Consider the following 25,633-nt stretch of genomic DNA (forward strand, 5'->3'; position numbering starts at 1 on the left):
TAATATTTTAGGTTACAAAGCATTGACTACAATTAGTTTGATTACTTTGAGGGACACAGGGATGTGCAGTCAGTATTTGGTGGTAAGAACCTGCTTTCTCTTCTCCTTTCTAGCAGAAGGGTCAGGGGAAAACAAATGCAGATGCCATAATCCAGCACTATATAGGGGCCCAGTTTAGTCTTTGCTCTGGGGCCCCTCTATTCTAACTACATCAGTGTCAGCACAGATCTCTCCCCTGTCCTGGAGCTTTACTACAATGTATCTGCCTGCGGTGGGATGTGTCATTTATATTGTAGCAAAGTGTCAGCTGTGAGAAGAGTCTATTCCCACTAGCATCATGGCTGATGGATGGCAGTGACACCATTACTAGTAGCAGATTGTGCTATACTTACCACTGCAAATCTTCCATCCATCCATAAGAGTTACCATCTGTGTCCCAGTAAGAGAGCAGCACCATTGTGATAAACCACATAGAGAGGTAATAGCCAGACTGACTGTGATGGGAAAATCTTATTGGAGTTACAGCAATCAGATATCAGACATGTCCAAGTGTAACTCTCAGGAGGGAGCGGCCATGTTATCACTCTTTGCACTCATCCATAACCATGTACTGTATATATGACCATGACCACTAGGGGGCAGCAGAGCCAGGGGGCAGGATTAGGTCTGGACATCACCCTCTGGGTATAAGGTTTTCCTTCATTGATAATGATGAGATAATAAATCACACAGGGGGAGATGTAACAAGCCGTCTTATGGGAACAATGTCCGGTGTTGCCCATAGCAACCAATCACAGAGCAGCTTTCTAATATTCATGAGCTCTGGTAAAAATGATAGCTGAGCTGTGATTGGCTGCTATGGCAAACAAAGAACTTTCCCACTGTAACTGATTGATAAATTTCCCCCATAGTATTATATATCAGAGAGTCCCATCCATGATGAATGGCTATGAGATGGACACCCAGGAGCCCAGTTATCAGAGCTCTGTCCTGTAACAAGCCAGGCACCTGTGTGACCATCTCATGACTAGGACAGATGTCATCCACTAGAAGGAAACAATAAAGGTTCCTATTACATGACAGCAAGCAGAGATCTTACACTATGTGGAAATATATATAACATAACCCATAGTAATAGCAAAGCTGAGGAAGATGGCTGGAATTTCCACCAATAACAAAATGGCACAATGAATATATAATTATATAAATTATAATAATAAATTTATAATAATAATAATAATAATAATAATAATAATAATAATAACAACAACAACAACAATCAGTCCATATCCCCTTAAGGACAGAGCCTGAAATGGCCTTAATGACAGAGACAAATTTTATGAATATGACCAGTGTCACTTTAGTCATTAATAACTTCGGGATGCTTTTACCTATCCGGCTGATTCTGAGATTGTTTTCTCGTGACATATTGTACTTTACATTTCTGGTAAATTGGAGTCGATACTCATAACAAATCTTTATGAAAAAAACCCAAATAATGTGAAAAAATGTGAAAAAATTCATTTTTCCAACTTTGAAACTTCTTTGCGTATACAGAAAGTGGTTATACCACATAAATTATATATTAAATAGCATTAGCAACATGTCTACTTTATGTTGGCGGCATTTATTAAACTATCTTTCATTTTTTTTAGACGATAGGAAGCTTAAAACATTAGCAGCAAATTTCCAAATTTTCAGTAAAATTTCAAAATCAGATATTTTTAGGGACCTGTTCAGGTTTAAAGTGTATTTGAGGGGCCTGTATGTTAGAAAGCCCCACAAAGCACCCCATTTCAGAAACTGCACCCCCCAAACTCTGCAAAAGCATATCCAGAAAGTGTTTTAACCCTTTAGGGGAGTCACAGAAATAAAAGCTAAGTGTGTAAGGAATTTGAAAATTTTAATTTTCTGTGCAGAGATTTTATTGTAATCCAATATTTTTCATAATTATAAACCTATTACCAGAGAAATGCACCCCAATAATTATTGCCCCGTTTCTGCAGTTTATAGAAATACCCCATATGTGGCCCTATTGCGCTATTTGACGCAACCACAAGCCTCAGATATAAGGGAGCGCCTAGTGAATTTCAACGCCTCCGTTATATTTGGTCATTTTTGACTGTACCACTTCAGGTTGGCAGAGGCTCTGGGGTGCCAAAACCTAAAAAACACCCCTAAAGTGACACCATTTAGAAAACTACACCCCTCAAGGAATGTAACAAGGGGTGCGGTGAGCATCTGGACCCCACAGGTGCTTCACAGATTTTCCGAACAATATGGCGTGAAAAAAGAAAAATTTATTTTTTACACTAAAACGTTGTTCTAGCCTTCAATTTTTCATTTTCTTAAAGGGATAAGAGGCAAAAAAAGACAAAAAATGTGTAGCGCAGTTTCTCCCGAGTACAGAAATACCCCACATGTGGCGATAGAGTGCCAAGGGGGCGCAGGACGAGCCTCCAAAGGGAAGGAGCGCCAATTGGCTTTTGGAAGCCGAATTTTACTGAAAAGGATTTCAAGGGCCATGTCGCATTTACAGAGCTCTCGTGCTGCCAAGACACTGGAAACCCCCCACAAGTGATTCCATTCTGGAAACTACACCCCTCAAGGAATCTAACAAGGGGTGCAGTGAGCATATGGACCCCACTGGTGACGGGCACAAATGTGGAACAATGTGACGTGAAAGGGAAAATTTTCATTTTTTCACTTTCATGGCACAAATGTGCCCATCATCAAGGGGTCCATATCCTCACTGCACCCCTTGTTAGATTCCTTGAGGGGTGCAGTTTCCAGAATGGGGTCACTTGTGGGGGGTTTCCAGTGTTTTGGCAGCACGAGGGCTCTGTAAATGCGACATGGCGTTCATCATCCATTCTAACCAAATCCAACCTCCAAAATCCAAATGGTGCTCCTTCCCTTCGAAGGCTTGCCCTGCGCCCACATGGTGCTTTATGTCCACATGTGGGGTATTTACGGACTCGGGGGAAATTGCTCTACACATATTGTGTGTTTTTTTCTCTTTTAACCCCTTGTGAAAATGATAAATTCAAGGCTAAACCAACATTATAGTGTAAAAAATGTAATATTTCATTTTCACGCCACATTGTTCCACATTTGTGCCCGTCACCAGTGGGGTCCATATGCTCACTACACCCCTTGTTACATTCCCTGAGGGGTGTAGTTTCCATAATGGGGTCACTTGTGGGGGGTTTCAACTGTCTTGGCAACACAGAGGCCTTTTGAATGCAACATGGCCCCTCAAAATCCATTCCATCCAAATCCAGCCTTCAAAAACGAAATGGTGCTCCTTCCCTTCGGAGGCTTGCCCTGCGCCCACATGGCGCTTTATGTCCACATGTGGGGTATTTACGGACTCGGGGGAAATTGCGCTACACATTTTGTTTTTTTTCTCCTCTTTTAACCCCTTGTGAAAATGATATATTCAAGGCTAAACCAACATTATAGTGTAAAAAATGTAATATTTCATTTTCACGCCACATTGTTCCACATTTGTGTCCGTCACCAGTGGGGTCCATATGCTCACTACACCCCTTGTTACATTCCTTGAGGGGTGCAGTTTCCATAATGGGGTCACTTGTGGGGGGTTTCAACTGTCTTGGCAACACAGGGGCCTTTTGAATGCAACATGGCCCCTCGAAATCCATTCCATCCAAATCCAGCCTTCAAAAACCAAATGGCGCTTCTTCCCTTCGGAGGCTTACCCTGCACCCGCATGGCGCTTTATGTCCACATGTGGGGTATTTCCGTACTCAGGGGAAATTGCTCTACACATTAAATGTTTTTTTTATCTTTTAACCCCTTGTGAAAATGAAAAAACATGACAAGATTAATGATTTAGAGTAAAAATTTTACAAAAATTACACTAAATGTTGGTCTAGCCTTGATTTTTTTCCATTTCCACAAGGGGTTAAAAAAGAAAATGAACACAAAACGTGTAGGGTAGTGTCCCCTGAGTACGAAAATACCCCACATGTGGGCATAATGTGCCATATGGGCACAGGGCAAGTCACCAAAGGGACAGAGCGCCATTTAGAGGCTGGAATGGAGGATGGAGGCCATGTCGCAATTACAAAGCTCCTGTGCTGCCAGGACAGTAGAAACCCCCGACAAGTGACCCCATTCTGGAAACTACACCCCATAAGGAATCTAACAAGGGGTGCAGTGAGCATATGGACCCCACTGGTGACGGGCACTTACGTAGAACATGTGCCGAGAAAATAAAAAATACCATTTTTTTCATTTTCACGTCCCAAATGTGGCCGTCACCAGGGGGCCATATCCCCGCTGCCCCCCTTCTTAGATTCCTTATGGGGTGTAGTTTCCAGAATGGGGTCACTTGTGGGGGGTTTCTACTGTCCTGGCCGCACAGAGGCTTTGTAATTGCATCATGGCATCCTCTAATGGGAATGGCAGCCATACCTACTTAGCTGGGGAAAAGGGACAATTCTAATTTATTTGGGGGGATTAGGCCAATTATTAGTTTATAAGGTTGGAAATGACAGGTGTCCATCAAACTCAACCTGTGTTGATCCAGAGGAAGGCAAAAAAAAACCCTCGTAAGGCAGACGACAGTAGCCTCATCACAGGGGAAAAATTCCTTCCCGACTCCATATTGGCGATCAGAATAATCCCTGGATCAACGTGACCCCTGAAATAGGAATAAGGGACAGAATTTAGATAATGTAGAACCCCAGTGACGTGTGGTGCGCCTTGGAGCGATCCAGTATGCAGAGGCCGGGGGGATCAGGACAGGTGTCACACGGGAAAATGGTGTCCTTCCTGATCCCCCTGTTACGCCACACTCTGCACTTCTTCTGGGGTCTCCTGTTCTCCAGTGTGGGGGACGTCACCTGGAAAATGTTGTCCTGGTGTGATACGGGGTCCTTCATATCCAGAAGCGCTGGGTCCGCTCCATGGCTGCTAAATATTAGGGCGCTATTACTACTTCTGATATTTTCGGATCGTGCCGCAAGCTACAGTAGCTCAGGCAGCGAGGGACCGGAAGAGGGGGTGCTGGTATAAAAGTTATCCCCGTACAGGTGGTGGTGACCTTTATCCAGCAGTGGGAAGATCAGTTCCCGAACGATCTTCCCACTAACTCCGAGGATGGGGGGGCATCTGGGGGCTGGATTCGGGTGTCCCTTCCTACATACACTCTAAGGGTACATGCACACTGCGGAATCGCGACAGATAACCCTTCGTGCATTCCGCAGCTGGCACCCACCGGCGGACTGATGCAGGCGCACGTCTCCACACGTGTCATAGACTCCATTCTATGCACGGGCGGATTCCGCTCTCCGTCCAACGTATTCATTCTTTGGATGGACGACGGATTCCGCCCGTGCATAGAATGGAGTCTATGACACGGGTGGAGACATGCGCCCGCATCAGTCCGCCGGTGGGTGCCAGCTGCGGAATGCACAAAGGGTTATCCTTCGCCATTCCGCAGTGTGCACGTACCCTGGATCTGTAAGTGTACCCAGAGGTACGCTCACACAGTTTGTAGAATTTCACACCATACCGTCATCTCTTATTGGGACGGTTCTGGCGGAAAAGACGTGTCTGGGGGGCAGCGTACGCTATGCTACCCCCCAGACACGTCACAGGATGATGAGGATGAATGGAGGAAAGAAGGATCCCCCCATTCATCCTCACTGGCTGTTTCGGTGTCGGAGGTAATAATAACGTATCCCTCTGACGCCGAAAACACCCTGGGGGCCGTCTTTATACGGGGATTGGTATATGGGGTATATAGTGGTGTAGTGTCAAACTTTATTCAATGTAGTGTGGTGTAATGTAGTGTTTTTTACGTGTTTTTTTACAGTAAGTATAAAAAAAAAACCTACGCCAAAAATGGTGTTGCTGATGAATGCCGCACTTATGTGCGGCACTTATAAGCAGACCGTGGCAGTAGGATATAGAAAAAAAACACCCTACGCCAAAAAGGAGGAGTTGCTGATTAGCAGCGCACTTTCGTGCGATGCTGATCAACACTTAGCGGCGATAGGGTGCGGAAAATATAAAAAAAAAAAATTTTAAAAAAAAAAAAAAAAAAATTCTACATTCTGAATATCCCTGTAGCTGCTGATAAGTGTATTACACATATCAGCCGCTAGGGGGCAGCAGAGCGCAAAATACGGAAAGAGCCGACGCTGGAGCCGAAAATAGCCGAGAGAAGCCGAACGTGACGTCACGGAAGAAGCCGAAGACCCGAACGAAGACGAGAACGCCGCGAACCCGGAAGACGCCGATCAGGAGCCCGGGACAGGTGAGTAATGTACAAATACCTGCTCTGGACCCCTCGGCTACCTAGCTGAGGGGTCCAGGGCAGGTATTTACTATTTTGTGGGACTCTGATCGCCGTGCCACCGGCCCGATCGCCGTGAACGGCCGGCCGGCCGTTCACGGCGATCGGGCCGGTGGCACGGCGATCACCATTACTTTTTACAGTAATGGCGGTCGGTGCCGTCCTCGGACAGCACCGACCGCCATTTTTTTCCGGGTCATCGGGTCGCCGATGACCCGGAAAGGTTCCGATCGCCGCTATTGGCTGATCTGAATTGATCAGCCTATAGCAGCGATCGTAAGCACGGGGGGTGTTAACCACCCCCCGTGCCGTGAAGCTAAGATGGCCTGCTATGATTTATAGCAGGCCATCTTCCCCGACCGCTGTGTGTGAACACGCAGCGATCGGGGAAACATCGGGCGTAAATTTACGCCCTGATGCGCCAAGTACCAGGGCGCGAGGGCGTAAGTTTACGCCCGATGTCGTTAAGGGGATATAGTGATATCATAATGTTTTGTACTTTCCATCAAACAGATGGCTTGCCCAGACATGACTGCTGCAAGGTGGCTGTGATGTCATAATACTGTGCATATGTCACCAGTCAGAAAGCATTGTGATGTCATGATGGAATTTCCACCAATCAGGGCACAACACTGGCAGCATATATAGCTGCACACAGCTGCTCCTGCTCATTCTACACAGAGGCAGCAGCAGAAGAACAGCTAGGAGCAGCATCTAAGGAGGATCTGAGGGAGCAGCATAGCCTGATCCAGGGGGAACTGAGGGAGTAGCAGAGCCTGGCCAAGGAAAGAACTGAAGTTTTTAGTCCCTTCCTGAATGGGTCTCTGCTGCTCCTTCAGTTTCTTCTTGGACGAGGCTCTGTTGCTCTTGCCTCATCGAGGAGCCCAATAAAGGGAGGATCCAAAGGAGCAGCAGGGCCCCATCCAGGGAGGAACTGGGGTTTCCAAAAAGGCTTTTTATGAAAAGGTATTTATTTATAGCAAATGCATTATTACTGATATTTTACTGTTTATGGATGCCATTGAGGGCGGCTGTAAAGACCATTAATAGGCTCTATAGATGACATCAGTATTTTGCTATATGACATTCACATACATTTGGTTTGAGCCAAATAGTAAAATATGTTTTTATTTTCTAACCTGTTCCAATTATCTCATTATAGTTTTGTTTTCATATAATTTTTAGTAAATTATTTTGGTGACGGCCATTTTGTCTGAGCTATATACATATTTTTCTATATAAATCAGGAGAGAATGGATGTAATGTAACTATACAAATGTTTTATAGGATTATTGAGTACGGGGCTGTGCACATCATCATGTTGCTGTACAACAAATAGCAATAATCTCATTGTAAGAGAAACATCAGGACTGGGAACTACACAGACTGTATTGTCTAACCAAACGGAATTTCCTTTAAGAAAACTATAATTATAATTTACTACTCAACTCACATACATTATAACCCGTATAGTAAAATACACATTAATATTTCCATTCCAGCAATATAATATCACATCTGTGACTTTTCCTAGGTAGCCAATTAGAAGAAAGAATTTGCAAGGTGACGGACATTCAGATCAGACGCAAGAAGGGAATCGCAGGACAGGTAATTAATATTATTATTAATTACTGATAACTATCAGGCTAGACTCTAGGTCTAGTCCTGCATAGGTGTGATGATATGTTCCTGGTCCATGGAGATATATATTTGGTAATAACATATATTCAATGGACATTCTATAGGATAACACTAACATTTAGGAAGAGAAACACGGCATCTCTTTGCCGCATATCTCTCATCACATTAGTATAATATTATATATGCTCTCATATACACTAGGACACTATGCCCCCAAGTAGCAATAGTCCACCCTGCGTCCATAGTTGGTAAACCCCCCCTCCTGTTCCCCAAAAGTCAAAAGAGCTATAATTCCATAATTTTCCCCTCCTTTGCCCAAGTATTGATAATCCTCCTGCATGTGCCCCCCAAGCAGTAATAACACCCCAACATGTGCCCCTATTTCCTACTAGATATATTTGTTCAGCAATGTCTCCTTCTTTCTATAATTACCACCGAAAACCCCTATTCCTATGTTTAATAGCTTTTGTTTCTTAGAATATTTAAGCCGGCCCATGTTATGGTTACTGGATTTTATTCAGTTTAGTCTAATTTCTGATAAAAGTTTCTATTGTATATGGATATGTATGTTTTATAAAACATATAGAGGCACTCTGGCCTGGAAGGGGTGAAGTATAGCGTTAGAAAGATACAGATAAGTTGTCTTATTTGTGTATCATTTTATACAAATACTTTTATGTAAGGCTCTATTTTTGTTCTTTGCATTATGTCTATTGACTGCTAAAACTATTGTTATGTTATGGAAGATTTTCAGTAAATATAAGGTTTGAGGGGGGGAAAAACCTTCTGTGTTCCACACTATTATAATGCCACCTCCTTGCCCCCAAATTATGAAAAATGCCCCCTCCTGTACCCCCAAGTAGTAATAATCTCCCATCTTGTGTCCCAAAAGAAGAAATAACCCCCACTCCTGTGTCCCCAAAAAACATTTTCCCATTTCTTTTCCCTAAGAAGCAATAACTCCAGGAGTGTAGCAAGGATTCATTGGTTCCTATAGCAAAAAACTGTACCCTCCCCCCAGCACACAAAATCCTGTAGTTATCCCCATCCTGTGTCCACAAATATTAATAATATCCCAGCCTGTGCCTCCAAGTATTTACATTCCCTGTCCTATGCCTATAAATATTAAGAATATTCCACCCTTTGCCCCCCAAGTAGTTATAATCCCCACCCTGTTCCCACAAATATTATTAATATCCAATACTGTGACCTCAAATAGTTATAATCTCCATCCTGTTCCCACATATATTATTAATAATCATCCCACTTCTGTGTCCACAAATATTAAGAATATCCCACCCTGTGCCTCCAAGTATATATAATCCCAGTCCTCTGTCTACAAAGATTAATAATATCTCACTCTGTGCTACCAAGTAGTTATAATCCCAGTCCTGTGCACAAATGAATTAATAATATCCTCCCTGTGCTGTGCCCTAAAATTTTGAAAATATGCCACCCTGTGCCCCCAGGTAGTTAAAATCCCTGTCCTGTTCCTAGAAATAATATCACACCCTGTGGCCCAAAATTGTTATAATCCCTGCTGTAAGGCCAAAAATATTAGTAATATTTAAAGTTGTGCCAAAAAGTACTTATAATCCCCTACTATGCCTACAAATATTAGTTATATCCCACCCTGTGTCCCCAAGTAGCTATAATCCCCGCTCTGTGTCCATTTATATTAAGAATATCACACTGTGTGCAACAAAGTAGTTATTATCCCTGCTCTGTGTCCACAAATATTAATATCATTCCAATTTGTGCACTAAATAGTTATAATCTTCCTTCTGTGCCCACAAATAACAACAATATCCCAACCTCTGCCCCCAAATTTTTATAATCCCGCCCTGTGCCCTTAAGTTTTTATAATCCAGTCCTGTGCCTCTCAAGTATATATAAACCCATCCTGTGGCCATATACTGTACATTAAAAATATCACACTGTGTGCCCTAAAATAATTATAGTCCCCACCCTGTCCTTACAAATATTAATAATATCTCACTCATACCCCCAAGTAGTTATAATCCTTGCTCTGTGTCCACAAATAACAATATCCCATACTGTACCTCCAAGTAGTTATAATCTCCGCCATTTACCCACAAATACTTAGAATAACCCACCCTGTGCCTCAAGTAAATATAATTCTGGTCTGTGTCTACAAATATTAACAATATCCCACCCTGTGTAGATATAATCCACCTCCCGTGCCCCAAGTAATAAATTGTCTATAATAAAATAGTCAGGGTTTCCACACTGTATAAGCAATGACACAACAGAATATTCTGGCCATAGAAAGATGACCTTAGTGTTATCTATATATTGGGATCTCCATTCCAGGAATATATTATCACACCTGTGACTTTCCTAGGTAGCCGATTAGAATAAAGAAATTGCAAAGTGACGGACATTCGGATCAGACGCAAGAAGGAAATCGGTGGAAAGGTAATTAATATTATTAATTACTGATAACTATCAGGCTAGACTCTAGGTTTAGACCTGCATAGGTGTGATGATATGTTCCTGGTCTATGGAAATATATGTTTTGTAATGACATATATCTTCAATGGACGTTCAATATAATAACACAAACATTTAGAAAGAGAAACGTGGCATATCTTTGCCGCATATCTTTCATCACATTAGTATATTATATATGCTCTCACATACACCAGGACACTGTAACAGGACAAGTAGCAATAGTCCGCTATGTATCACCAAGTAGTCATAACCGCATTTTTGGTTCAGAAATATTACTATGCCACCCTGTATCTCCAAATAGTTATATTTCCCATCCTCTGCCCAAAATTAATAATATTGCACCCTGTGCCCCAAGTAGTTATAATCCCCACCCTGTGCCCACGAATATCAATATCATCGCACCTTGTCCGCCTAAATAGTTATAATCCCCACCCTTTGCTCAAAAATATTAATATTATCCAAAACTGTGCCCCAAAATAGTAATAGGCCCGTACTGTGCCCACAAATATTAATTATATTCCACCCCTTGCCCCCAAGTAGTTATAATCTGCATGCTGTGCCCACAAATATTAATATCCCACTATTTGCCCCAAGTATATATAACCCCGCCATTTCCCACAATTACCAATAATATCCCACCTTGTGCGCCTAAACAGATATAATCCCGCTCTGTGTCTACAAATATTAATACTATCCAATATTGTACCCTCAGATAGTTATCTCCATTCTCACAAATATTAATTAATTTCCTACCATCTGCCCCAACATGTTATAATCCCCGTCCTTTATCCACAAATATTATCCCTGCCAAAATAGTTATAATCCCCCTTCAGTGTCCACAAATATTAACAATATTGCACCATGTGCCCCCAAATTTGTTATAATCCCCCATTTGCACAAAAATATTACCAATATGCCACCCTGTACCCCCAAGTAGTTATAATCCCTGTCCTTTGTCCACATATATGAACAAGACAACACTCTGTGCCTCTAAGTAAATATACTTATGTCCACAAATATTAGTAATATGCAACCCTGTGCTTCCAAGTTTTTACATACCTGGTCCTGTGCCCATACTAATACTATCCCACTGTGCCCCCAAATACTTATAATCCCTGCCCTGTGTCCTCCACAAATATAAAGAATATACTACTGTTTGCCCCGAAATAGTTATAATCACCACCTTCTGTCCAAATATATTAATAAAATGCCACCCTGTGACTCAGAGTAGTTATAATCCCTGCCAATTGCCCAAAAATATTAAAAATATCCCACCCTCTGCTCCCAAGAATTTATAATACCTATCCTGTGTCCACAAATATTAATAATACCCCACCCTGTGCCTCTAAATAGTTATTAGTAGTTAAGATCCCTGTCCTGTGTCTACAAATGTCAATAAAATCCCACCATGCCTCCAATTATTTATTATTTTCTTCCTTTGTCCTAAAATAATAATATTATCCCACCCTGTGCCCCCAAGTACTGATAATCCCCCTCCTGTCCCCCCGAGTAGTGATAGTCCTGCTTTATGTGGCCCCAATATAGATATAATCCCTACCTCCCATGCCCCCATGTAGGTAATAAGGATGTCTATAATAAAATAGTCAAGGTTTCCTCACTATAAAAGCAATGACACGATAGAATATTCTGGCCATAGAAAGACGCCCTTAGAGTGTTATCTATACATTGGAATCTCCATTCCAGGAATATATTATCACACCTGTGACTTTTCCTAGGTAGCCGATCAGAAGAAAGAAATTGCAAAGTGACGGACATTCGGATCAGACGCAAGAAGGGAATCGCAGGACAGGTAATTAATATTATTATTAATTACTGATAACTATCAGGCTAGACTCTAGGTCTAGACCTGCATAGGTGTGATGATATGTTCCTGGTCCATGGAGATATATGTTTTGTAATGACATATATCTTCAATGGACGTTCAATTTAATAAGTCTAACATTTAGGAAGAGAAATGTGGCATATCTTTGCCGCATATCTCTGGTCACATTAGTATAATATTAAATATGGTCTCATATCCACTAGGACACTATGCCCCCAAGAAGTCATAATCCCCATTTTTTGTCCACTCATATTCATATCCCATTCTGTGCCCCCAAGTAGTTACTATCACCATGCTGTGGGCAGAAATATCAATATCATCCCACCTTTTGCCCCCAAATAGTCATTTACTACAAATATTAAGAATATCCAACCCATTGCCCCCCAAGTAATTATAATCTCCCTCCTGTGCCAAAATATATTAATAATATCCCCTGTACCCCCAAAGTTAGTAGTTATCATCCTGTGCCCACAAATATTAATATTATTCCAACCTGGCACCCCAAGCAGTTATAATCCCAGCCCTGTGTCCACAAATATAAGGAATATGTCCCCAAGTAGTTAAACCCCATTCTGTGTCCAAAAATATTTATGAAATCCCACTCTGTAACCCCAATTTGTTATACCATTACCATTTTTCCAAAAATATTAAAAATATTTTACCTTGTGCCCCCAAGTAGTTATTATCCCCATCATGTGCCCACAAATATTAACATTGCATCATGTGCCCCTAAATAGTTGTAATCCTCGCCCTTTGCCCAACAATATTAATAATATCCTAAACTGTGCCCCGAAATACTTAAATTCCCCGTACTTTGCCCACAAATATTGATTATATCCCACCCTGTGCCCTCCATGTAGTTCTTATCCCCACCCTGTGTCCACAAGTTTTTACATACCTGGTCCTGTGTCCATAAATATTAATATTATCCAAATTTTGTGCCCCCAAGTATTTATAATCCCCACCCTGTGTCCACAAATAATTAATATCATCCCAGCTTGTGTCCTGAATAGTTATAATCTCCTTTCTGTGCCCACAGATATTAACAATATCCCAACCCTGTGCCCCCAAGTAGTTATAATCCGTGCCCTGTGCTCACAAATATTAAAACTATCCCACGTTATCCCCCAAGAAGTTAGAATTTCCGTCCTGTGCCCAAAAATTTTAATTATATCCCACCTTGTTACTCCATTTAGTTATTATGCATATCCTGCGCCCACAAATACTATTATTGTACCTCAAATAGTTATGGTCCCTACACTATGTCCACAAATAATAATAATATCCAACCCTGTGCCCCCAAGTACTGATAATCCCCCTCCGGTATAAGCAATGACACAATAGAATATTCTGGCCATAGAAAGACGCCCTTAGAGTGTCACCTATATATTGGGATCTCCATTCCAGGAATATATTATCACACCTGTGACCTTTTCTAGGTAGCCGATTAGAAGAAAGAAATTGCAAAGTGACGGACATTCGGATCAGACGCAAGAAGGAAATCGGTGGAAAGGTAATTAATATTATTATTAATTACTGATAACTATCAGGCTAGACTCTAGGTCTAGACCTGCATAGGTGTGATGATATATTCCTGGTCCATGGAGATATATGTTTTGTAATGACATATATCTTCAATGGACGTTCAATATAATAACACTAACATTTAGGAAAAGAAACATGACATATATTTGCCACATATCTCTGATCACATTAGTATTGTATTATATATGCTCTCACATACACCAGGAAACTATACCCCCGAGTAGCAATAGTCCGCTCTGTATGCCCAAGTAGTCATAACCCCATTTTTGGTTCATAAATATTAATATCCCACCCTGTACCTCTAAAAAGTTATATTCCCCGTCCTTTGCCCAAAAATAATAATATTGCACCCTGTGCCCCAAGTAGATATAATCCCAGCCCTGTGCCCACAAATATCAATATCATCTCACCTTGTCCACTTAAATAGTTACGATCCCCACCCTGTGCCCAAATATTAATATCATCCAAAACTGTGCCCCAAAATAGTAATAATCCCATACTGTGCCCACAAATATTAATTATATCCCAGCCTGTGCCACCAAGTAGTTATAATCCCCGCCCTGTGTCCACAAATATCAACAATATCCCACTCTGTGCCTCCAAGTATTTACATACCTGGTCCTATGCCCATAAATATTAAAAATATTCCCCCCTTTGCCCCCAAGGTAGTTATAATCTGCATCCTGTGCCCACAAATATTAATATCCCACCATGTGCCCAAAGTATATATAACCCCGCCATTTTCCCACAATTACCAATAATATCCCACCTTGTGCGCCTGAACAGATATAATCCCGCCCTGTGTCTACAAATATTAATATTATCCAATATTCTGCCCTCAAATAGTTATAATCTCCATCCTCTTCAAAAATATTAATAATTTCCTACCGTCTGCCCCCAAGAAGTTATAATCCCTGTCTGTTGTCCACAAATATTATCCCATCCAAAATAGTTATGATCATCCTTCAGTGTCCACAAATATTAACAATAATGCACCATGTGCCCCCAAATTTGTTATGATCCCAATCCTGTGTCTACATATATTAATAATATACACCTGCGCATCTAAGTATTTATAATCTCCACCATTTTCACAAAAATATTACCAATATGCCACCCTGTACCCCCAAGAAGTTATAATCCCCGTCCTTTGTCCACATATATGAACAAGACATTACTCTGTAACCCTAAGTAAATATACTGTAATTCTCGTCCTGTGTCCACAAAAAATAATATGCAACCCTGTGCTTCCAAGTTTGTACATACCCGGTCCTGTGCCAATAAATATTAATAATATCCCACATCTTGCCCCCACATACTTAAAATCCCTGCCCTGTGTCCACAAATATAAAGAATATACTACTGTTATCACTGAAATAGTTATAATCACCACCTTCTGTCCAAATATATTAATAAAATCCCACCACATAACTCCAAGTATTTATAATCTCTGCCAATTGCCCAACAATATTAAAAATATCCCACCCTCTGCACCGAAGAAGTTGTAATCCCCATCCCGTGTTCACAAATATTAATATTGTCCTACCCTGTGCCTCTAGTTATTAGTAGTTAAGATCCCTGTCCTGTGTCTACAAATGTCAATAAAATCCCACATGTGCCTTCAATTAGTTATTTTCTTCCTTTGTCCAAGAATATTATTATTATTATTATTATTATTATTATTATTATTAATAATAATAATAATAATAATAATAATAATAATAATAATAATAACTGAGCCCCTAGTTACTGATAATCCCCCTCCCCAGAGTAGTGATAGTCCTGCCTCATATGGCCCCAATGTAGATAAAATTCCTACCTCTCGTGGGGATAGTCAGGGTCACCTCACTGTATAAGCAATGACACGAAAGAATATTCTGCCCGTAGAGAGACACCCTAAGAGTGTTATCTATATATTGGGATCTCCATTCCAGGAATATATTATCACACCTGTGACTTTTCCTAGGAAGCCGATTAGAAGAAAGAAAGTGACGGACATTCGGAGCAGAAGAATGTAATCGCAGGACAGGTAATTAATATTATTATTAATTACTGATAACTATCAGGCTAGACTCTAGGTCTAGACCTGCATAGGTGTGATGATATGTTCCTGGTCCATAGAGATATATGTTTTGTAATGACATATATCTTCAATGGCCGTTTAATATGATAACACTAAAGGAAGAGAAACGTGGCATACCTTTGCCGCATAGCTCTGATCACGTTAGTATAATATTATATATGCTCTCACATACACTAGGACAATATGCCCCTAAGAAGTCATGATCCCTAATTTATGTCCATAAATATTATTATCCCACTCTGTGCCCCCAAGTAAATATAATCCCTGCCATGTGTCTACAAATATTAATAATATTCCACCCTGTGCCTCTAAGTATATACATACCCGATCCTGTGCCCATCAATATAAAGAATATCCAACCCTTTGCCCTAAAATAGTTATAATCTATATTCTTTGCCCAAAAATAATACTATTATCCCACCTTGTGCCCACAAGTAGTTATTAACCCTGCCCTGTGTCCACAAATATTAATATTGCACCCTGTGCCCCTAAATAGTTGTAGTCCCTTCGCTGAGCCCAAAAATATTAATAATATCCCACAATGTGCCCAAAATACTTAGATTCCCCGTACTGTGCCCACACATATTAATTTTGTCCTACCATGTGTCCCCAAGAAGTTATAATCCCCGACCTCTGCAGACAAATATTAATCTGCCTCCAAGTTTTTACATACCTGGTCCTGTGCCCATAAACATTAATAATATCCAAAATTTTGCCCCCAAGTAGTTATAACCCCTGTCCTGTGTCCACAAATATAATTAATATTAACCCAACTTGTGTCCTAAATAGTTAGAATCTCCTTTCTGTGCCCACAGATATTAACAGTATCCCAACCTATGCCCCTAAGTAGTTATAATCCCTGTCATTAGTCCACAAATAATAATATCTCACTTTGTGCCCCCAAGTGTATATAATCCCAGGCCCCAAGTGTATATAATCCCAGGCCTATTTCTATAAAGATTGATAATATCCCACCCTGTGACCCTAAGTAGTAAATATTATGAATATCTTATCCTGTGCTCCCAAGTAGTTATGATCCCCGCCCTGTGCCCACAAATATAAAAAATTTCCCACCCTGTGCCCCCAAGTAGTTATAATCTTTACCATTTTCCCAAAAATATAACTATTGCCCCCTGTGCCCTCAAATAATTTTGCCCAAAAGTATTAATAATATTCAATACTGTGCAATCAAATAGTTATAATCCCCATCCTTTTCCAACAAATAGTAATAATTTCCTACCTTGTGCCCCCAAGTAGTTATAATCCCTGTTTGGTGCCCACAAATATTAAGAATATCCCACTCTGTGCCCCCAATAAATATAATCCCCACCCTGTGTCCACAAATATTAATATCATCCTAACCTACAGTATGCCCCCAAGTAGTAATAGTCCCTGTCCTCCGTCCTCAAATTGTACTATCCCACCATGTGCCCCCAAGTAGTTATAATCCCTGTCCTGTGTCCTCAAATTGTACTATCCCACCATGTGCCCCCAAGTAGTTATAATCCCTGTCCTGTGTCCACAAATGTCAATAATATCGTACCCTGTGCCCCCAAGTACTGATAATCCCCCCCTGTCCCCCAGACTATTGATAATTTCGCCTCATGTGGCCCCAATGTAGATATAATCCACCTCCCGTGCCCCCAGGTAGGTGAAAAGGGTGTCTATAATAAAATAGTCAGGGTTTCTTCACTGTATAAGCAATAAAACGATAGAATATTCTGGTCATAGAAAGACGCCCTTAGAGTGTTATCTATATATTGGGATCTCCATTCCAGGAATATATTATCATACCTGTGACTTTTCCTAGGTAGCCGATTAGAAGAAAGAAATCACAGTGACGGACAATCACATCAGCCGCAAGAAGTAAATCCCAGGACAGGTAATTAATAATATTATTAATTACTGATAACTATCAGGCTAGACTCTAGGTCTAGTCCTGCATAGGAGTGATGATATGTTCCTAGTCCATGGAGATATATGTTTGGTAATAACATATATCTTCAATGGACATTCTATAGGATAACACTAACATTTAGGAAGAGAAACGTGGCATATCATTAGTATAATATTATATATGCTCTCATATACACTAGGACACTATGCCCCCAAGTAGCAATAGTCCACCCTGTGTCCTTAATTGGTAAACCCCCCTCCTGTGCCCCAAAAGACAAAAGAGCTATAATTCCATAATTTTCCCCTTCTTTGCCCAAGTATTGATAATCCTCCTCCATGTGCCCCCCAAGCAATAATAGCACCCCATCCTGTGCCCCTATTTCCTGTTAGATACATTTGTTCAGCAATGTCTCCTTCTTTCTCTAATTACTACCGAAAACCCATATTCCTATGTTTAATAGCTTTTGTTTTAGCATTTGTAGCATTTAAGCCTTCGCATCGTATGGTTACTGGATTTTACTCAGTTTAGTCTTATTTCTGTTATAAATCTCTATTGTATATGGATATGTATATTTTATAAAACATATAGAGGCACTCTGGCCTGGAGTGGGTGAATTAAAACAATTACATCTACTGTTTTTTCTTATTTACCCCTTATCTTATCTCTATGACTGTATGATTACTATAAGTGTACCAATGCTATAACACCTTTACCCCCCAAACCCATCCTCCTCCTTACCTCTCTTTCCCTGCCCCCTATTATCCTTTTCACTTTACCTGAGTTTTTTAACATCATTTAATCATACCTCCCAACTTTAGCTCGGAGGAAAGAGGGACAGTCACGGCAATGTGCCACGCCCCTATGGCTACGCCCCCATAGCCACACCAAATATTCCCACCAGATCTTCACCGCATAGTGACTTATCCCCCCATACTATTACTGCATAACATCCACTATACACAGAGCAGTTCTCTCCCTCAGGACTGACCATATAGTGGTAGATTAGGCCGTACACCTGCAGACCTTATAGGTGATTATTGTGCAGTTATTCAGTGACTCACAGGGGACGTCTTCTCTTGTTGATCACTTTTGTGTTTCTTCGCCATCATGCACGGCCATCTTGAAAACCTCTCCGGCCATCTGCGAGACAAACATTTTAGGCTCCTGTCTCCAGTATCATCCTCATCTGCTTCACAGTAACTCTCTGTGCCCCATATGGTACAGACCCCTCTGTGCCCCCATATGGTACAGACCCCTCTGTGCCCCCATATGGTACAGACCATTCTGTGCCTCCATATCTCATTGTAGTAACCGCCATCTCCCCATAGAACACAATATAGTAACCCACCTCCCCCTAGGACACACTGTAGTAACCCCCCTCCCTCAATTAATCCCACTGTAGTAATCCTCCTCCCCAGTTAATCCCACTGTAGTAATCACCCCTCCTCCAGTTAATCACACTGTAGTTACCCCCCTCCCCAGTTAATTCTATTGTAGTAATTCCCCTCCCCAGTTAATCCTACTGTAGTATCCCCCTCCCTAGTTAATCCCAATGTAGTAATCCCCCTCCCCAGTTAATCCTTTTGTAGTAATCCCCCTCCCCCAGTTAATCCTATTGTAGTAATTCCCCTCCCCAGTTAATCCCAATGCAGTAACCCCCCTCCCCAGTTAATCCTATTGTAGTAATCCCCCTCCCCAGTTAATCCCACTGTAGTAATCTCCCTCCCCAGTTAATCCTATGGTAGTAATCCTCCTCCCCAGTTAAATCTTTTTGTAGTAATCCCCATCCCCAGTTAATACTATTGTAGTAATCCCTCTCCCCCAGTTAATCCTATTGTAGTAATCCCTCTCCCCCAGTTAATCCTATTGTAGTAATCCCTCTCCCCCAGTTAATCCTATGGTAGTAATCCCCCTCCCCAGTTAATCCTATTGTAGTTATCCCCCTCCCCAGTTAATCCTATTGTAGTAATCACCCTCCCCAGTTAATCCTATTGTAGTTATCCCCCTCCCCAGTTAATCCTATTGTAGTAATCCCCCTCCCCAGTTAATCCTATAGTAGTAATCCTCCTTCCCAGTTAATCCTATGATAGTAATCCTCCTCCCCAGTTAATCCTACTGTAGTATCCCCCTCCCTAGTTAATCCCAATGTAGTAATCCCCCTCCCCAGTTAATCCTTTTCTAGTAATTCCCCTCCCCCAGTTAATCCTATTGTAGTAATTCCCCTCCCCAGTTAATCCCAATGTAGTAACCCCCCTCCCCCAGTTAATCCCACTGTAGTACCCCCCTCCCCAGTTAATCCCAATGTAGTAATCCCCCTCCCCAGTAAATCCTATTGTAGTAATCCCCCTCCCCAGTTAATCCTTTTGTAGTAATCCCCCTCCCCCAGTTAATCCTATTGTAGTAATTCCCCTCCCCAGTTAATCCCAATGCAGTAACCCCCCTCCCCAGTTAATCCTATTGTAGTAATCCCCCTCCCCAGTTAATCCCACTGTAGTAATCTCCCTCCCCAGTTAATCCTATGGTAGTAATCCTCCTCCCCAGTTAAATCTTTTTGTAGTAATCCCCATCCCCAGTTAATACTATTGTAGTAATCCCTCTCCCCCAGTTAATCCTATTGTAGTAATCCCTCTCCCCCAGTTAATCCTATTGTAGTAATCCCTCTCCCCCAGTTAATCCTATGGTAGTAATCCCCCTCCCCAGTTAATCCTATTGTAGTTATCCCCCTCCCCAGTTAATCCTATTGTAGTAATCACCCTCCCCAGTTAATCCTATTGTAGTTATCCCCCTCCCCAGTTAATCCTATTGTAGTAATCCCCCTCCCCAGTTAATCCTATAGTAGTAATCCTCCTTCCCAGTTAATCCTATGATAGTAATCCTCCTCCCCAGTTAATCCTATAGTAGTAATCCCAGTTCATCCCAATGTAGTAATCCCACTGCAGACCCTTCCCTGACAGAAAATAATAAAAACTACATATACTCACCTAGTCAGGGAGCAGTCAGATCCCAGCTGGCTGTCTGTCTTCTCCCAGCTGGTCACAGGTCAGGGACACTGCAGGAGAGGAGCAGGCAGCCTGACACACAGCCCCCTGCCCCCACAGCTCACAGCTCCAGCCCTGCGGTATCTACTTTCCTCTTCTCTCCGACCTGTCCCTGACCTGTGATGTCACCAGCAGCCGCGGCAGCAGACAGGAGGTAACAGGAGAGAAGAGGAAAGCAGGTACCGCGGGGCTGGAGCAGAGAGCTTCCGGGGCAGCAGCTGAGCTGTGTGTCAGGCTGTCTGCTCCAGAAGCTCCCTGCTTATGCAAACCGCGTCCCTGAAGCCACCTGACACTGTCAGCAGCCGCAGGAGCCGTTCACACTGTCAGATGGCTTCAATGATTCGTGCGGGACACAGGGGGGCGGCGGGACACAGGGGAACCTTCCCGGGACAGCGGGACATCACCCCCAAATCGGGACCATCCCACTGAAACCGGAACGGTTGGGAGGTATGTTTAATTGTTGCCAAACACAAAGTATAGTGCTAGAAAAATACAGATAAATTGTCTTATTTGTGTATCATTTTGTACAAATACTTATATGTATATCCCCGTCCTGTGTCCAAAAGTATTAAAAATATCCCACCCTGTGTAGATATAATCCACCTCCCGTGCCCCAAGTAATAAATTGTCTATAATAAAAAAGTCAGGGTGGCTTCACTGTATAAGCAATGACACAATAGAATATTCTGGCCATAGAAAGACGCCCTAAGGGTACAAACCCACACACCGTATACGTAGCAGATACGGAACAAATACGCAGCAGATTTGATGGTACAGATTTGATGCTGTGTTCAGTTAATTGGATCTAATCTGCTGCGTATTTGCTGCGTATCGCAACAGTAAATACGCTGCATATACGGTGTGTGGGTTTATACCCTTAGAGTGTTATCTATATATTGGGATCTCCATTCCAGGAATATATTATCACACCTGTGACTTTTACTAGGATGCCGATTAGAAGAAAGAAATTGCAAAGTGACGGACATTCAGATCTGCCGGAAGGAGGGAATCGCAGGACAGGTAATTAATATTATTATTAACTACTGATAACTTTCAGGCTAGACTCTAGGTCTAGACCTGCATAGGTGTGATAATATGTTCCTGTTCATGGAGATATATGTTTTGTAATGACACATATCTTCAATGGACATTCAATATAATAACACAAACATTTAGGAAGAGAAACGTGGCATATCTTTGCCACATATCTCTCATCACATTAGTATATTATTATATATGCTCTCACATACACCAGGACACTATACCCCGAGTAGCAATTGTCCCCTCTGTATCACCAAGTAGTCATAACCCCATTTTTGGTTCATAAATATTACTATCCTACCCTGTACCTCCAAAAAGTTATATTCTCCATCCTTTGCCCAAAAATAATAATATTGCACCCTGTGCCCCAAGTAGTTATAATCCCCACCCTGTGCCCACGAATATCAATATCATCCCACCTTGTCCACCTAAATAGTTATAATCCCCACCCTGTGCTCAAAAATATTAATATTATCCAAAACTGTGCCCCAAAATATTAATATTCCCGTACTGTGCCCACAAAAATTAATTATATACTACACTATGCCCCCAAGTAGTTATAATCCCCATACTGTGCCCACAAATATCAATAATATCCCACTCCCAGTATTTACATACCTGTCCTATGCCCATAAATATTAAAAATCATCCACTTTTTGCCCACAAGTATTTATAATCTGCATTCTGTGCCCACAAATACTAATATCCCACCATGTGCCCAAAGTATATATAACCCTGCCATTTTCCCGCAATTACCAATAATATCCCACCTTGTGCGCCTAAACAGATAAAATCCAGCACTGTGTTTACAAATATTAATAATATCCAATATTGTGCCCTCAAATAGTTATAATCTCCATCCTCTTCAAAAATATTAATAATTTCCTACCGTCTGCCCCCAAGAAGTTATAATCCTCGTCCTTTGTCCACAAATGTTATCCCACCAAAAATAGTTATAATCCCCCTTCAGTGTCCACAAATTCTAACAATACTGCACCATGTGCCCCCCAAATTTGTAATAATCCCCGTCCTGTGTCTACATATATTATTAATATCCCCCTGCACATCTAAGTAGTTATAATCTTCACCATTTGCACAAAAATATTACCAATATGCCACCCTGTACCCCCAAGTAGTTATAATCCCCGTCCTTTGTCCACATATATGAAGAAGACAACACTTTGTGCCCCTAAGTTAATATACTGTAATTGTCACCCTGTGTCCACAAATATTAATAATATCCAACCCTGTTCTTCCAAGTCTTTACATACCCGGTCCTGTGCCCATAAATGTAAATAATATCCGACTCTTTGGCCCCAAATATTTATAATCCCTGCCCTGTGTCCACAAATATAAAGAATATACTACTGTTTGCCCCGAAATACTGTAGTTATAATCACCACCTTCTGTCCAAACATATTAATAAAATCCCACCCTGTGACTAATTATATTCTCTGCCAATTGCCCAAAAATATAAAAAATATCCTACAATATTCCACAATCTTCCCCAAGAAGTTGTAATCCCCATCCCGTGTCCACAAATATTAATATTACCCCATCCTGTGCCTCTAAATAGTTATTAGTAGTTAAGATCACTGTCCTGTATCTACAAATGTCAATAATATCCCACCATGTGCCCTCAAATAGTTATTATTTTCTTCCATTGTCCAAAAATAATATTATCCCACCCTGTGCTCCCAAGTACTGGTAATCCCCCTCCTGTCCCCCGAGTAATAATAATCCTGCCTCATGTGTCCCCAATGTAGACAAAATGCTCACCTCCCGTGCCCCCAAGTAGGTAATAAGGATGTCTATAATAAAATAGTCAGGGTGGCCTCACTGTATAAGCAATGACACAATAGAATATTCTGGCCATAGAAAGACGCCCTTAGAGTGTTAACTATATATTGGGATCTCCATTCCAGGAATATATTATCACACCTGTGACTTTTCCTAGGTAGCCGAAAGAAATTGTAAAGTGATGGACATTCAGATCAGAAGAAGGAAATCGCCGGACAGGTAATTAATATTGTTATTAATTACTGATAACTATCAGGCAAGACTCTAGGTCTAGACCTGCATAGGTGTGAGGATATATTCCTGGTCCATGGAGATATATGTTTTGTAATGACATATATCTTCAATGGACGTTCATTCTGGCCCCAGAAAAAACAATATCGCACCCTGTGCCCCAACGAGTTATAATCCCTGCCCTGTGTCGACAAATAACAATAATATCCCACCTTGTGCTCCTAAACAGATATAATCCCCGCCCTGTGCCCACAAATATTAATAATATCCGTTACTGTGCCCTCAAGTAGTTACAATCCTTGTCCTATGCCCACAAATATTATCCCACCTTGTACCCCAAATAGTTATAATTCCCCTTCAGTGTCCACAAATATTAAGAATATTTCACCCTGTGCCCCCAAGTTGTTGTCCTAATCCTGTATCTAAAAATATTAATATTGCTCATAAATAATGTATCCAAATTTTTGCCCCCAAATAGAATGTACATCCTGAACCCACAAAAATTAATATTATACCTCCCTGTGCCCCCAAGTGGTTATGATCCCTGCCCTGTGTCCACAAATATCATCACTAATATCATCCAAACTTGTGTGCGAAATAGTTATAATCCCCTTTCTATGCCGACAGATATTAACAATTTCCCAACCTGTACCCCTAAGTAGTTAAAATCCCTGTTGTTAGTTCACAAATATTAATATCCCCTATACCCCCAAGTTGTTAAAATCCATTCCCTGTATCCACATATATTGAGAATATCCCACCCTGTGACCCAAGTAGTTATAATCATCGCTATTTGCCAAAAAATATTCTATCCTGTGCCCCAAAGAAGTTACAATCTCTGCCTTGTGCCTGAAAATAATAATATCCCACCTTGTGACCCCATGTAGTTATAATCCATATCCCGGGTCCCCAACTATGAATAATATCCTACCCTGTGCCCCTAAATACTTTTAATTCCTGTCCTGTATCCACAAATAATGGTAATCTCCAAAAATGTGAAATATTCTCACTTCCTGTGCCCCCAAGTAGGTGATAAGGGGGTCTATAATAAAATAGAATAAGCAATAACACAATAGAATATTCTGTTCATAGAAAGACGCCCTTAGAGTGTCACCTATATATTGGGATCTCCATTCCAGGAATATATTATCACACCTGTGACTTTTCCTAGGTAGATTAGAAGAAAGAAAGAGATGGACATTCTGATCAGACGCAAGAAGTGAATCGCAGGACAGGTAATTAATATTATTATTAATTACTGATAACTATCAGGCATCAGAGAAACGTGGCATATCTTTGCCGCATATCTATGATCATGTTAGTATAATATTATACATGCTCTCAGATCCACTAGAACACTATGCCCCCAAGTAATAGTCCACCATGTTCCCCCAATTAGTTATATTACAAATTAATAATATTCAACCCTATGACCCCAAAGAAGTCATAATCCCCATCCTGTGTCCACAAATATTAATATCCCACCCTTTGCCTCCAAATAGTAATAATTCCAGTTCTGTGTCTACAAATATTAAAAATGTCCCTCCCTGTACCCCCCAAATAGTTATAATCCCTATCCTGTGCCAAAATATATTATTAATATCCTAAAATGTGCCACAAAAAAATTCCCTGTACTCCATCCCAAGTAGTTATAATCCCCGTTCTGTGTCTATAAATATTAATAATATCCCACTCTGTGCCTCCATGTATA

General features: G+C 41.2%; 1 protein-coding gene across 4 annotated transcripts in view; it reads right to left on the reverse strand.

Annotated features, from left to right (window-relative positions):
* The window catches only part of SLC13A3 (solute carrier family 13 member 3), a 458,185-nt gene that overhangs the window by 219,982 nt on the left and 212,570 nt on the right, over positions 1-25,633 (reverse strand). Inside the window, exon 1 of one of the 4 annotated variants that reach the window (XM_069952519.1) lies at positions 393-485. The exons of the other annotated variants lie outside the window; for them this stretch is intronic. The gene's annotated coding sequence lies outside the window, so the exon portion shown is untranslated. Of the gene's footprint in view, positions 1-392; positions 486-25,633 lie in introns of those variants that run through there. 4 annotated transcript variants of the gene reach the window in all.

This window comes from Dendropsophus ebraccatus, chromosome 14 (genome assembly GCF_027789765.1).
Source record: "Dendropsophus ebraccatus isolate aDenEbr1 chromosome 14, aDenEbr1.pat, whole genome shotgun sequence".
NCBI classification, from domain to species: Eukaryota; Metazoa; Chordata; class Amphibia; order Anura; family Hylidae; genus Dendropsophus; species Dendropsophus ebraccatus.